Genomic DNA, 14,393 nt, shown 5'->3' with positions numbered 1-14,393 from the left:
CAGCTACATCTGATTGTGCCAATCCAGTTTCTTAGATTCGGCCAAACCCGCAAATCTACCGTAAGGGATTCGGGCGAATACCAAACCAAATCCGAATCAGATTAGGATTTGGAAGGGTTAAATGTCGCCGCATGAGAAAAGTCATATGATTTTTTTGGATTTGGAAAGCTGAATCCTGGCCGAATACCGAACCGAATCCTGGATTCGGTGCATCCCTACTTTAAAGATAAACCAGTGTATTCCTTTCTGTTGACATTCTGTGTCTAAGGCTTTTTTAACATCTGTGCTCTACATAACTGGTCTAGCAATAACTGGGTTACTTAATTGTTACAACACTTATCAGTGTAAAAACAAATTCATTTAGTATTAAATATTTTTTTTTTAAACCACAATAAAAACTTTATTCCCATAATTTCAATGCATTTGTGTCCACTGCAATCAGACACAGAAGTCTGCACTAGCATGTGGGTAAGACCTGGGTGTGCATTGACACGTCTTTCATGCATGCAATTAACCTAGCACAACATGGAATGCTTGGTACTTTGTAGACATCAAGGATCAGCTGGAGAGCTAAACAATATAGTATAGTTTTAGGTTGGGGATCCCTGCACTACATGTTCTGAACCTCATGAGTCTTTCCTCTGGTACAATTTACAAAACTGTGAACATGAGATTTCTTATATCATTATATCACCTCCCACACTGCATCATGTGACCAACTACACCAGCTCCTACTAGTGGCCAGGTGTGTGCACTAGTAACACAAGGGCACTACCTAAACTTAGATCTACCCATTAAACTTAATATAGCATCACATTACATATTTCTGGGAATTGCACCAGACGAAAGACCCATGAGGTCGGAAACATGTAGTGCTATGCATCTCTAATAAAGTTAAAACAATACTATTCTGTTTAGCTCTCCAGTGGATCCTTGATGTCTACATGGTTTCTTAGTAGGAGTGGTGAACCCTAGTGATGAGCGAATCTGTCTCGTTTCGCTTCACTAAAAAATTGGCAAATCTTTTAAAGGATTTGCAAAACAGCATGTTGCAGCATGTTTCGCCACAAATCCATGCCTCCAGAATAATTTTACGAATCACTAGTGAAGCCACTAGACTGTTTGAGGAGCAGCACTATCTATACTTTAAGTGTATCAGAGAGATTTATTGAAGGGTATTGTAAAGCCTTGTACTTACAACCCAGTCATGATAATTAAGTTCAGGTCACATACATATGGAGAGCTTAACAGTATACACAACTGGAAAACTGAAAAAGAAAAGATTGAATGGGAGCCATACGATATCAATCCAGCCAATGTGGTACACATTAAGGTTTTCAGTGCTGCCAGGCAAGCACAATCAATGAAATGCTACATTTAGATAGAAATGCTATACTCTCTAGAAACGGTTGTTATACAATCATATCTCCAGGATGTCCCTTCTTCAAAAGAAACATATCTGAACAAAGCCTACAGATCTAAAGAATCAAGCTGATTGGATTATGGCAGGGCCAAGACATTACTCCACTCCGCACAAGCTAGAATTTATCAGCTGCTCCACACTAGGGAAGAGTGTTCTGCTGATATCTGAAATCAAAGCTACGGCTAAAAATATGAGGTTACCAGGTTAAATGTCCTGAAAAGTTCTCAGCATCCTATATCCCTACACTTTACAAACTGTTTCCCTTATCTAAGAATAAGGCAGGCAGCTAAAACATCTTAAAACTGTACTTATATGTGATATAGGCATTTAAATTAGGTACCTACGAAACTGTGTGGACCATTAATCACAAACTCTTTTAATTGGCTTTACTGCCAAATTGGCTACAGATACATAATTAAATCTAAAAAGGGACTCAAATGCAGCTCTCATGAAAGTATAGGCTGTCTTTTTATCTAAAAATACTTCCCAAATTTTCTGTTGCCTACTGTCATAAGAAGTATTAGAGCAGAAAGAGAAGAAGATAGCGAAACTGCGAAAAATCTGCAAAAAGACAAAAATTGCGCACCTCAAAAAAAATTGTTGCCCTTTATTTTTATGTGCACAAAAATTTATATTTACCTCGGCGACAATTTTTTGTTGCGTAGTGAATTTTTAAGCCCATTTTTATGAAATAATGCGCCAATGGCGAAACACTAAAATTTACTGCCTGATGAATTATTTTGCCCATCACTAATTGCGAGAAACATTTGTCATAGTCCTTTATCCCCTATTAACAAATTAACAGTAATCTATGACTGGCCTGTTCCATTTAGAATGATAGAATAGTTGATTAGTAGTGATGAGCGAATCTGTATCGTTTCGCTTCGTCGAAAAATTAGCGAAATGGCTGGAAAATTTGCTAAACCATGAAAAACCATGAAAAACGATGTAAAATCAGCGAAACACATTCGTCGCACAATTTTTTGTTGCTTTTTTGTCACGCTCCTCTTTTTTTCCACGACCACGCCCATTTTGATGTGACCATGCCCATTTTGATGCGACCGCGCATGGCGAAATGTGGAAATTTGCTGCAAATCTATGCCTGCTGAAAAAATTTGCTCATCGCTATTGATTAGTTGCTATATGTTACAGGTATGGTATCCGTAATCCAGAATGCTTTGGGCCTGGGGTTTTCCGGATAAGGGGTATTTCCGTAATTCGGATCTCTTACCTTAAGTTTGTTAAAAAAATTATTTAAACAGTAATTAAACCAAATAGGATTGTTTTGGCTCCAATAAGGATTAATTATATCTTAGTTGGGTACTGTTTTATTATTACAGAGAAAAAGGGAATCATTTAACCATTAAATAAACCCAATAGGGCTGTTCTGCCCCCAATAAGGGGTAATTATATCTTAGTCGGGATCAAGTACAGGTACTGTTTTATTATTACAGAGAAAAGGGAATTATTTAACCATTAAATAAACCCAATAGGGCTGTTCTGCCCCAATAAGGGGTAATTATATCTTAGTTGGGATCAAGTACAGGTACTGTTTTATTATTACAGAGAAAAGGGAATCATTTAACCATTAAATAAACCCAATAGGGCTGTTCTGCCCCCAATAAGGGGTGATTATATCTTAGTTGGGATCAAGTACAGGTACTGTTTTATTATTACAGAGAAAAGGGAATCATTTAACCATGAAATAAACCCAATAGGGCTGTTCTGCCCCCAATAAGGGGTGATTATATCTTAGTTGGGATCAAGTACAAGGTACTGTTTTATTATTACAGAGAAAAAGGAAATCATTTTTAAAAATGTGAATTATTTGATTAAAATCAAGTCTATGGGAGATGGGCTTTCTGTAATTCGGAACTATCTGGATAATGGGTTTCCAGATAAGGGGTCCCATACCTGTACTAGTAAAGGCCAGATTGTTCCTATGTTACAAATCCCCTTGGATATCTCCCTATGAAAGAATGCCACACTTGGCTTAAGTTTTGTTAAAAAAAAAAGTTTTTAAAAAATGTAATTAATTAGTGCACTAAGGAGTAGATGACATAATGCGGAAAGCAAAATTGTTAACATAAATATATAAATAAAGCAAGTATTTCTACTGGAAATATGGAAAAAGCAAGCGTTGGTCAGTTTTCTTCAGCCAAGTAGGTCCACAGATAAAACTCATTTTTCCCCCAGACTCAGTCCTAGTAACACAAATCTACAGTAAATAGAAGCATTTTAGATCTTTTTTTTGTCTCTTATGGATAAGGGAGCTTATTTGATTCACCACTTGCCACTACCAGCTTGCACATCATTACCCATGATTGAAGCGAGCACACTGAAAGGGAGCATTAGGCATTTAGGAGAGCTACAATGAAGGCATTACTGGATTTCTCATTGCCCCTAAGGAGGTGCGAAAGAATATGTTCAACTTTGTATATGCCAATGCGCCGCTCTAATGAGGCTTAACAAACACATGCCATTAGTTCAGCCCAATACTCTTCTAAGAAAGCAGCGACAAATATTGGAAAATACTTAAAAGAACCAGTTTCCAGGTCAATTAGTTACCCCAGCCATAGATTATCACATTAGCCACAGAAAGATTATTTTTAAAACACATATATAACTGCCCTTTAAGTGCACCTCTCCAAAAGACAATTTCTACTCTTGCTCTATAAATGTTACAAGGCCATTAATGATACTGAGAGCGCCGATTCCTACCCGGCATTTAAAGTTTGTGAGAGCATTAGTGTAATTTTAAAATGAGGGCAAGAAACCGACAATCAGGTGAAATGCACAGATAGAAGAAAATATGAATCCCCTTTATTTCTCTGTAACAAGATGCTTGTTTATATGCTGTCATTCATGAGCAAGGTAACATCTGCCTTCAGCTTATCAATAACCAGGCAGTGTTATCTATCATATGGCAGTGCTAGGGGAAGGCAAATGTAAAAACATATTTTTATTTTTATTTTATTAAATGTAGAGGATGTCTAGGAGTAAAACTTACTGTGTAAAGTGTAACCTATGCCCTCAGGGACACTTGCTTGTGTCGCTATCATATACAATATGGGGCACATTCATTAAAGTACGACAGGTCCGATTACAATTTTTTTTTTTGTAAACTTTTTGTATTTTTTGTAAACTTTTGCGTATTTTCTGTGATATTTTTGTTAATTTGTGCAACTTTTTCGTACTTTGCTATAATTTGTGCGACAAAATCGTATTTGTCACAACAAGTACGAAAGTTTTGGATTTATTCAAGCTTTGGTATTGTGACTTTCCTTGGGCCGGGTTGGAGCTGCAGAGTGCCATTGAGCCCTATGGGAGGCTTTCCTTGGGCCAGGTTGGAGCTGCAGAGTGCCATTGAGCCCTATGGGAGACTTTCCTTGGGCCGGGTTGGAGCTGCAGAGTGCCATTGAGTCCTATGGGAGACTTTCCTTGGGCCAGGTTGGAGCTGCAGAGTGCCATTGAGCCCTATGGGAGACATTCCTTGGTCCAGGTTGGAGCAGCAGAGTGCAATTGAGCCCTATGGGAGACTTTCCTTGGGCCGGGTTGGAGCTGCAGAGTGCCATTGAGCCCTATGGGAGACCTTCCTTGGTCCAGGTTGGAGCAGCAGAGTGCAATTGAGCCCTATGGGAGACTTTCCTTGGGCCGGGTTGGAGCTGCAGAGTGCCATTGAGCCCTATGGAAGACTTTCCTTGGGCCGGGTTGGAGCTGCAGAGTGCCATTGAGCCCTATGGGAGACTTTCCTTGGGCCAGGTTGGAGCTGCAGAGTGCCATTGAGCCCTATGGGAGACTTTCCTTGGGCCGGGTTGGAGCCGCAGAGTGCCATTAAGCCCTATGGGAGACTTTCCTTGGGCCGGGTTGGAGCTGCAGAGTGCCATTGAGCCCTATGGGAGACTTTCCTTGGGCCGGGTTGGAGCTGCAGAGTGCCATTGAGTCCTATGGGAGGCTTCCAAAATCATGCACTGAAGGTCCAAAGTCAGAAAGGTTTTCGCACCGTTTATGATCATTCGGATACGAAAATTTAGTAACTTTCGGATCGTACCACGATATTTTCGTACAAGCAAGACGTGACTTTTTGTGAAATTAACGTACATCAGAAATTTTCGTATTTAATGTGAATTTTCGCATTAATTAATACCCTATGTGTGTATTTTATATATACATTGTGACCTGTGTATTTAAAGATGTTGTGTAGTTTACATATTAGATAGAATCGGGATGCACATTGTACAGATGCAACACATCCTATTTAGCACACAGTTGCTAAGTCTCCTCCCCTTTGACTAAGGGTTGTTGGAAATTCAATCCCTTTTGTCTTCAACTGTATTTTCCCAAATTCCATTGTCCGACCTGCTTCAGGAATCCATGGCCAACTCCCTAAAATTGACTTAATGGTCATTGACCAATCAGAACTTGACACATGAACCTTTGGTGAATCTCTAAGTTAATAGCATTGGTTAAGGTTTAGTTAGTGTGTTTAATGCCTATAAGAGGGGCCTGGATGAGTTCTTGAACAAGCATAGTATCCAAGGCTATTGTGATACTAATATCTACAGTTAGTATTAGTAGTTGTATATATAGTTTATGTATGTGAGTGTATAGATAGGTCAGTATAGGTTTGTGTGTGCTGGGTTTACTTGGAAGGGTTGAACTTAATGGACTCTGGTCTTTTTTCAACCCTATGCAACTATGTAAAAACATATAGGAGAATAGGCAGCTACATAGAAATCATTCAAGGTAAACCACCATTTAAACATTCAATATTTTTTTTTACAAGGAATCTCTGTACAGTTGTGGAACAATATTACAACCCTCCGAGATAGCAGATGTATTTATGCCAAATTGGTGGCTAATTAAGTTGCTGAATTTTATTTCACCATTGCCTATTTTAGAACTTGCAGAAAGATAAATGCAGGTCTGTGCTGGGACTATACATAAATTCACAAGATTTGATTCTGTAATATCTCCAGGTGCATGTGAATATAATGATCTATACTGTAGAATGATCTGTGCTGCTGGTACCTAATAGGTGATAATGAGCATCGTTATGAAAGGCAGTGTTATGTGGATTTGGGATAGATCCTAGTTATTGTGCCTCACTCCTATATTAAGCACAAACTTCCAAATGCTGCAGTAAAGGCATCACCATATCAGAAGCCTATATGGCTAACCAAACACATATTCAGCTAAAGGCACCAAAGATCAGATTGATATTGTGTGTCTGTTGGTCCAAAGCTAAAACCTTTTCGATGTACAGAATCTTTGTTATTGATGAAATATCCAATTAAGTGGTCTGAAATCTAATTTTGTGACGATTATCATTTAGTATACGTGACTGTAGATAATTCCCACTTTCATCAGGTGCCCCAAAGCACACACACAATTCATTAACAATCAAATTAAAACTTGTATTGTACACATTGTAAGTAAGAACAATGATTGAAATTGTCAAGCCAGTGACACTTAATAGTTGCCAAATTGGACATACTGTATATAGTATCTGGCTTGATATTAGATACATATTAAGCAACTTATAAACAGAATTAAGTCTACTAGATCACATGTGATTGTGGGAAATATTGGTTAAGGCCACCATACTCTGAATATATGTTCCAGAGACATTAAGACAAATAAACTAAAGCAACAAAGCAAAAAACAGAGCGCACAATATGCAAACAACAACACCCCAAAAAGCATTACATGGTAGCTTGGGAAGTGAGTTTGAGGTACATATTGGGAGATATGCAATTTACTTCATGGAGGACTTGAAAAAGATTATTCACTAAATAGAGTAGTTGGTATATGGGTACCAACATATCAAAAGAAGAGCACCCCTTTACCGCATCATTTACTGATATGTGCCAAATCATTTTCTATAACAATATAGTAATTATACCATTTCTGTTTGCATTGTGGTCTTGGCCCTTGCTCAAACCATAAAATAAATAGTACATTATTTTTGTCTGTTCACCATTTAGATTTAATTGGTTTTACAATTTTTTGAAGCCACAATAAACTTGTTTCCACTCATTTCCAGTCAGTTATCAAATAATCAGAAATAAAAAGCATGAACATAAAAACAATGCAAAATTGTGGCTTTTTGGCATTGTCGTACAAATGCAAGCATCATATAAATCCACAAACCATGAAGAATGATCTTCTAGTAGAAAATGGTAATCATAAAAGTGTCTAGCACACTTAGGGGCAGATTCATCAAAGTACAAGTTCAAATCCCAAAATGGGTAAAATTCAGATTGGATACGATAATTTCTGATGATTGAAAATGTCACGAATATGCTTAAGAAAAAATCGTAATAGTCACGATAATATCGTATTGGCGATCTTAAAGTCACAAAATTTTCTTATCCACATGATCGTAAATGGCGAGAAAAGCTTTATGACTTTGATCCTTCGCTGCATGTTTTTTGAAGCCTCCCATAGGACTCAATGGTACTCTGCAGCTCCAACCTGGCCCAAGGAAAGCCTCCCATAGGGCTCAATGGCACTCTGCAGCTCCAACCTGGCCCAAGGAAAGTCTCCCATAGGGCTCAATGGCACTCTGCAGCTCCAACCCGGCCCAAGGAAAGTCTCCCATAGGGCTCAATGGCACTCTGCAGCTCCAACCCGGCCCAAGGAAAGTCTCCCATAGGGCTCAATGGCACTCTACAGCTCCAACCCAGCCCAAGGAAAGTCTCCCATAGGGCTCAATGGCACTCTGCAGCTCCAACCCGGCCCAAGGAAAGTCTCCCATAGGGCTCAATGGCACTCTGCAGCTCCAACCCGGCCCAAGGAAAGTCTCCCATAGAGCTCAATGGCACTCTGCAGCTCCAACCCGGCCCAAGGAAAGTCTCCCATAGAGCTCAATGGCACTCTGCAGCTCCAACCCGGCCCAAGGAAAGTCTCCCATAAGGCTCAATGGCATTCTGCAGCTCCAACCTGGCCCAAGGAAACATAGTAACATAGTAACATAGTAAGTTGGGTTGAAAAAAGACATACGTCCATCAAGTTCAACCATAATGCCTATACCTAACCTGCCTAACTACAAGTTGATCCAGAGGAAGGCAAAAAACCCCATCTGAAACCTCTCTAATTTGCCTCAGAGGGGAAAAAATTCCTTCCTGACTCCAAGATGGCAATCGGACCAGTCCCTGGATCAACTTGTCTCCCATAGGACTCAATGGCACTCTGCAGCTCCAACCCCGCCCAAGGAAAGTCACCCATAGGGCTCAATGGCACTCTGCAGCTCCAACCTGGCCCAAGGAAAGTCTCCCATAGGGCTCAATGGCACTCTGCAGCTCCAACCCGGCCCAAGGAAAGTCTCCCATAGGGCTCAATGGCACTCTGCAGCTTCAACCTGGCCCAAGGAAAGTCTCCTATAGGGCTCAATGGCACTCTGCAGCTCCAACCTGGCCCAAGGAAAGTCTCCTATAGGGCTCAATGGCACTCTGCAGCTCCAACCCGGCCCAAGGAAAGTCTCCCATAGGGCTCAATGGCACTCTGCAGCTCCAACCTGGCCCAAGGAAAGTCTCCCATAGGGCTCAATGGCACTCTGCAGCTCCAACCCGGCCCAAGGAAAGTCTCCCATAGGGCTCAATGGCACTCTGCAGCTCCAACCTGGCCCAAGGAAAGTCTCCCATAGGGCTCAATGGCACTCTGCAGCTCCAACCTTGCTCAAGGAAAGTCTCCCATAGGACTCAATGGCACTCTGCAGCTCCAACCTGGCCCAAGGAAAGTCTCCCATAGGGCTCAATGGCACTCTGCAGCTCCAACCTTGCTCAAGGAAAGTCTCCCATAGGACTCAATGGCACTCTGCAGCTCCAACCTGGCCCAAGGAAAGTCTCCCATAGGGCTCAATGGCACTCTACAGCTCCAACCCCGCCCAAGGAAAGTCACGATAAATAAGCTTTAATGAATCCGAAACTTCCATACTCAGTGCGACAAATACGATTTTGACGCACAAATTGTCAAGCAGATAGTCGCAAAGTACAAAAAAGTTGCACAAATTAACGAAAAAGTCGCAAAAATACACACAGTACGAAAACTTCGAAAATAACCGTACTTTGATAAATGTGTCCCTTTGTGACAGATCAGTATCATTTGAAAATGCTGACTGATTAAATAAATACACCAGGCATGTATAAAACCGCTTACACTTATGCCTTATACAATGCCTTATGCCTTTATACAATTATGAAACTTATTGACACCCTAAGGGGGCATTTACTTAAGGCTGTGGGTTTGTTTCACGATTCATATTTTTTGAGCAAAAATACGATTTTTTTTTCCACATTTTTTGTATTTCTTCTGCATTTTATTCCATCCATGCTTTTTTTTTTTTTTTAAAGGCTGTTTTAATAAATCAGTTGGTTTATAAATTCATAGGTTTAGAGAAAAAGTATTTATTTGCGGTTTCAAAAACCTCTAAAACCACTAAAATGAGAATGTTAATAAATGGGCCTCAACTATTCTCTTATTCAATAGTATATGTACACAATTCTGTACAAATACACAGAGAGATACTTGATGAACACTTGTTTTTTTAACCAAAATTAACTAGGTAACATTAATATACTAGTTCCCATCGACAGTGAGAATGACTGAAAACCAGTGTGAAGACCAGATACCACTTACCACTTAGAAATAAGTAGGTGTCTGTATCAATGTGATTACTGGTAGAGCTTGTGCCCCCACTGTACATTTGGTATGTGAATCAATATTCAGTTTAGCTGCATAGGTGGTGAGTGGGAGAAAATGAAGAATATTTTTCTTTGCCTGCTTCACATGCCTGGATCTGTGTGTCATGCAGACCCTGTGATGGAATATCACTACAGGACAGAAATAGACTTGTGAAAGGAAGCCAATTTTCAGTGTTCCAAGGCTGCGGTAGAACAGAGGGAGAGTATGTGTGTAAGGACTATTAATAGCTTTGCTTTGTTAAACAAAACCACAATTTGAGTGGATGAGACATTTTCCTAATCTGCTCCTATCTCTGCTGCGTCCCTCAAAACCACGGACTTAGCTAAAAGTAAAAGAAAAAACAGTCGGCTGCCCGCACACCAAACATGTCAGTGAATTACGTGCCGCTCTCGCAGCAAAGGTTCAACAAGTCTCCAGTCACTGTTGGTTCTGAAAAATCAGATACGCAGTAGTAGCCAGAAGGAGCTTCACACAGAGAGAGAGGCACAGAGAGAGGTAGAGGGAACTGATAGCAGAGATATTGTAATGGGGTTTATACATTAAATAAAGCTCTAGCTCAAGACAATGAATGTCTTCAATGCTGTAGATACCATTTTTTTCAAATATTCATATTTCATTCAATTATTGTTGTGTACCTTTTTTATGTTTGCACTAGTGATGAGAAACTCTATCCCATTTCGCTTCTTCAAAAACTTCATGTAATGGTGAAAAATTACAAGCTCATTGAGGTCAATGAGCTATCTATCATCTATCTATCTATCTATCTATCTATCTATCTATCTATCTATCATCTATCTATCTATCTATCTATCTATCATCTATCTATCAATCATCTATATATCTATCATCTATCTATCAATCTATCAATCTTTCTATCTATCTATCTATCTATGTATCTATCATCTATCTATCAATCATCTATCTATCTATCATCTATCTATCAATCTATCAATCTATCTATCTATCTATCTATCATCTATCTATCTATCTATCTATCATCTATCTATCTATCTATCTCTCTATCATCTGTGAGGGATGCACCGAATTCAGGATCTAGTGCGGGATTCGGCTAAGATTCAGCCTTTTTCAGCAAGATTCGGACGAATCCATGCTCCTGGCCGAACCGAATCCCTAAAATGAAGTGATTTTTTGTCACATAAACACAGAAGTTTTAACCATTCCGTATCGGTATTCAGTTGAGTCCTTTACGAAGGATTTATATCTATCTATCTCTATTTATTGTGGTTAGAAAACAGGCCTGGACTGGAATTCAAAATAGGACCTGGGATTTCAAGCACACAGAGGCCCAAACAGCCCCCCACCAACCCATTAAATAGTGACTGTTTATGGCATCTTACAACAGCCCCTCTGGCATTTGCCAGAATCCACAGATTGCCAATCCAGACATGCTGGAAAAGGCCTCAGGTATGTCTCTTCTATAATGCTCTTTAAAACAGAGCAGATGTGAATGATAACAGGGGCTAGAGGCCAGTGCAAAGGCTGGAATTAATAAGTTATCACCTATAACCAATGGGCAGGGCTTGGAGGGAGCTCTCTGTCCATGACGATTTTTTTTTTTTTTGCTTATATTGAATTGAAAAGAACCTGATTTATTTAAAAAAAAAAGTGTGGATAAATAAAAGGCACATACATGTATGAAAACTACATTGGTGTCACTACACTTGAGTGAACCCTATCCCCTTTTCTCATTTTCACAGTCATACACTTGGTGGTGTGCTGAGGTTTGTAGTTCTGTATAGTGACCAGTTGACCATCATAGATACTGAGTTAAGAAAAATCCACCTTTTAGAGAAGGGATAGGTTTTATTGATGCCTATGGAACACTGTGTACACAGTTTGCTGCTCTTTCAATTATAAAATGTTGCAATGTTCAGGTTTATACACACATGTACAGTAAATTTGCATTAGCTGACATCAATAAATGATAAACAGCATGCTAGAAGCGGGGGGTTCTTAGTCTGCATGTTTTATACATGGGTTCCTAATCTTTAAGTTGCTATTTGATGCATTATATGGGGGTAATTGTAAGGGAAAGAAGTCTCTCTTGGCTAAGAAAAACCAAAGGAATATATTGGCACATTTCTGCACCATTTCCAAACAGGTTGCAAATCTTTCAACCGTTTTTCGCTATTTTGTTCATTACAAGATAGGAAAGTGTAGGGAAGGAGAAGTCTGTCTGGGCTAAAGAAAGCTTAGGGAATAAACTGGCACATTTCAGCACCATTTCCTTTCCGTTTATCGCTTGTGCTGTTGCCAACAGTGGCTTTGTTCCAATCCCCCTCACCTCATCTCTCTGATTGCTTCACCTCTAACATCCTAACAATCTGAACATATGCTCCTGCTGCGCATTCCTATCCAACAGAGGTCTCTGCATAAGCAAATAACGGTGGCCAATTATTGCCACATGGTAAAACAAAGACATGTGGTGTAGCTAATTATAATAATCAAAGGTAATTATTTAAATATAGTCCTGTTATTGTGCAAGGCAAAACAATGTTTGTTGTAGGAAGTCCTCAGTATGGATTTGTTTGGTTAGCATTTGCATTATGGAATTGTGAACTAATGCTTCTTAAGGCAAAAATGAAATTAGAAGGCAGCCCCAAAATGTGTGAATATTATTTTCTTTTGGCGCTGCACTGCTACTAGGTGAAATTTCAAGACAGAAACAGAGAGATTGCATCATGTATAACACAATCACCAACACACTCTTATTGTGAAATAACATGGTTGTACAGCTATGGGATCCCTTATTGAGAAACCTGTTATCCAAGTTCCAAATTACGAAAAGGCCATCCCCCATAGACTCCATTATAAGCAAATAATTCTAATTTTGTTAAAAATGATTCCCTTTTCTCTGTAATAATAAAACAGTAACTTGTACTTGATCCCAACTAAGATATAATTACCCCTTATTGGGGGCAGAACAGCCCTATTGGGTTTATTTAATGGTTAAATGATTCCCTTTTCTCTGTTATAATAAAACAGTACCTGTACTTGATCCCAACTAAGATATAATTACCCCTTATTGGGGGCAGAACAGCCCTATTGGGTTTATTTAATGGTTAAATGATTCCCTTTTCTCTGTAATAATAAAACAGTACCTGTACTTGATCCCAACTAAGATATAATTACCCCTTATTGGGGCAGAACAGCCCTATTGGGTTTATTTAATGGTTAAATAATTCCCTTTTCTCTGTAATAATAAAACAGTACCTGTACTTGATCCCAACTAAGATATAATTACCCCTTATTGGAGGCAAAACAAGCCTATGGGGTTTATTCAATATTTAAATGAATTTTAACAGACTTATGTTATGGATATCCAAATTAAAGAAAGATCCCTTATCTGGAAAAACCAAGGTCCCCAGCATTCTGGATAACAGGTCCCATACCTGTATGGCATTTCTTCCTCAGTGAACTAGTTTACTTCCCTGTTTAAGAGATACGTCATTCAAAATTCTATTGCTAATGCTAACCTGTAACCCATACCAATTATTCTAGCAATTATGATGATAATGTTGTTATTGGTATGAACTTTTTATTATACACTGTGGATGAGATTTTTATGAAAAAACACTGGCAAGTCCCAATGATATAAATAAATAGCACGCATTATAGGAATGCTGCCCCCCAAATTAAAAAATGAGAGTTGGGGAGCCATGACTGGGCTAGCAGGGCTCAGGAGGACATTTAGGACTGAAGAGGAAGGACCTATGTATAGTCAGGGAGTGTAGGGAGTAGTTAAATGGGCCCTTAACGGTTTATGGCAGCAAGCAAAATCCCATTCCCTACCATTATGATGTAGTATGCAGGTGAAGAGTTTATCATTAGACATACCAGTGGTGCTGTGGTCAGTTTATTATTATTAGTTATGTGTCACAGTGTTCTGAGCCTATACTCTCATTTATTTCTTAAATTATTGTTATTAAAACTGCAGCCTTTACACATCCCTCTCGGACTTCTTTATTTCCTACCATAAAGGCTTTATTCATGGTTTCCAAAACTTCTGAAACCACAAAAATAAGAATGTTGGAAAATCTCAAGTCTGAGATTTACATCTTGTGTAGCTTGATTCTGTTTAACATTATCTTCTGAAAAGAAAATACCATGTTATTATTATTATTATTTATAAAGCGCCATCAATTTACGCAGTGCTTAACAGAATAGAGGGGTACAAAAGACAGAACAGTTAACATGTACATATAAACAATTCACAAAAATGGCTTGCAGTTACATTGGATGA

Source organism: Xenopus tropicalis, chromosome 3 (genome assembly GCF_000004195.4).
Source record: "Xenopus tropicalis strain Nigerian chromosome 3, UCB_Xtro_10.0, whole genome shotgun sequence".
Classification (NCBI taxonomy): Eukaryota; Metazoa; Chordata; class Amphibia; order Anura; family Pipidae; genus Xenopus; species Xenopus tropicalis.
This window is presented reverse-complemented; position numbering follows the sequence as displayed.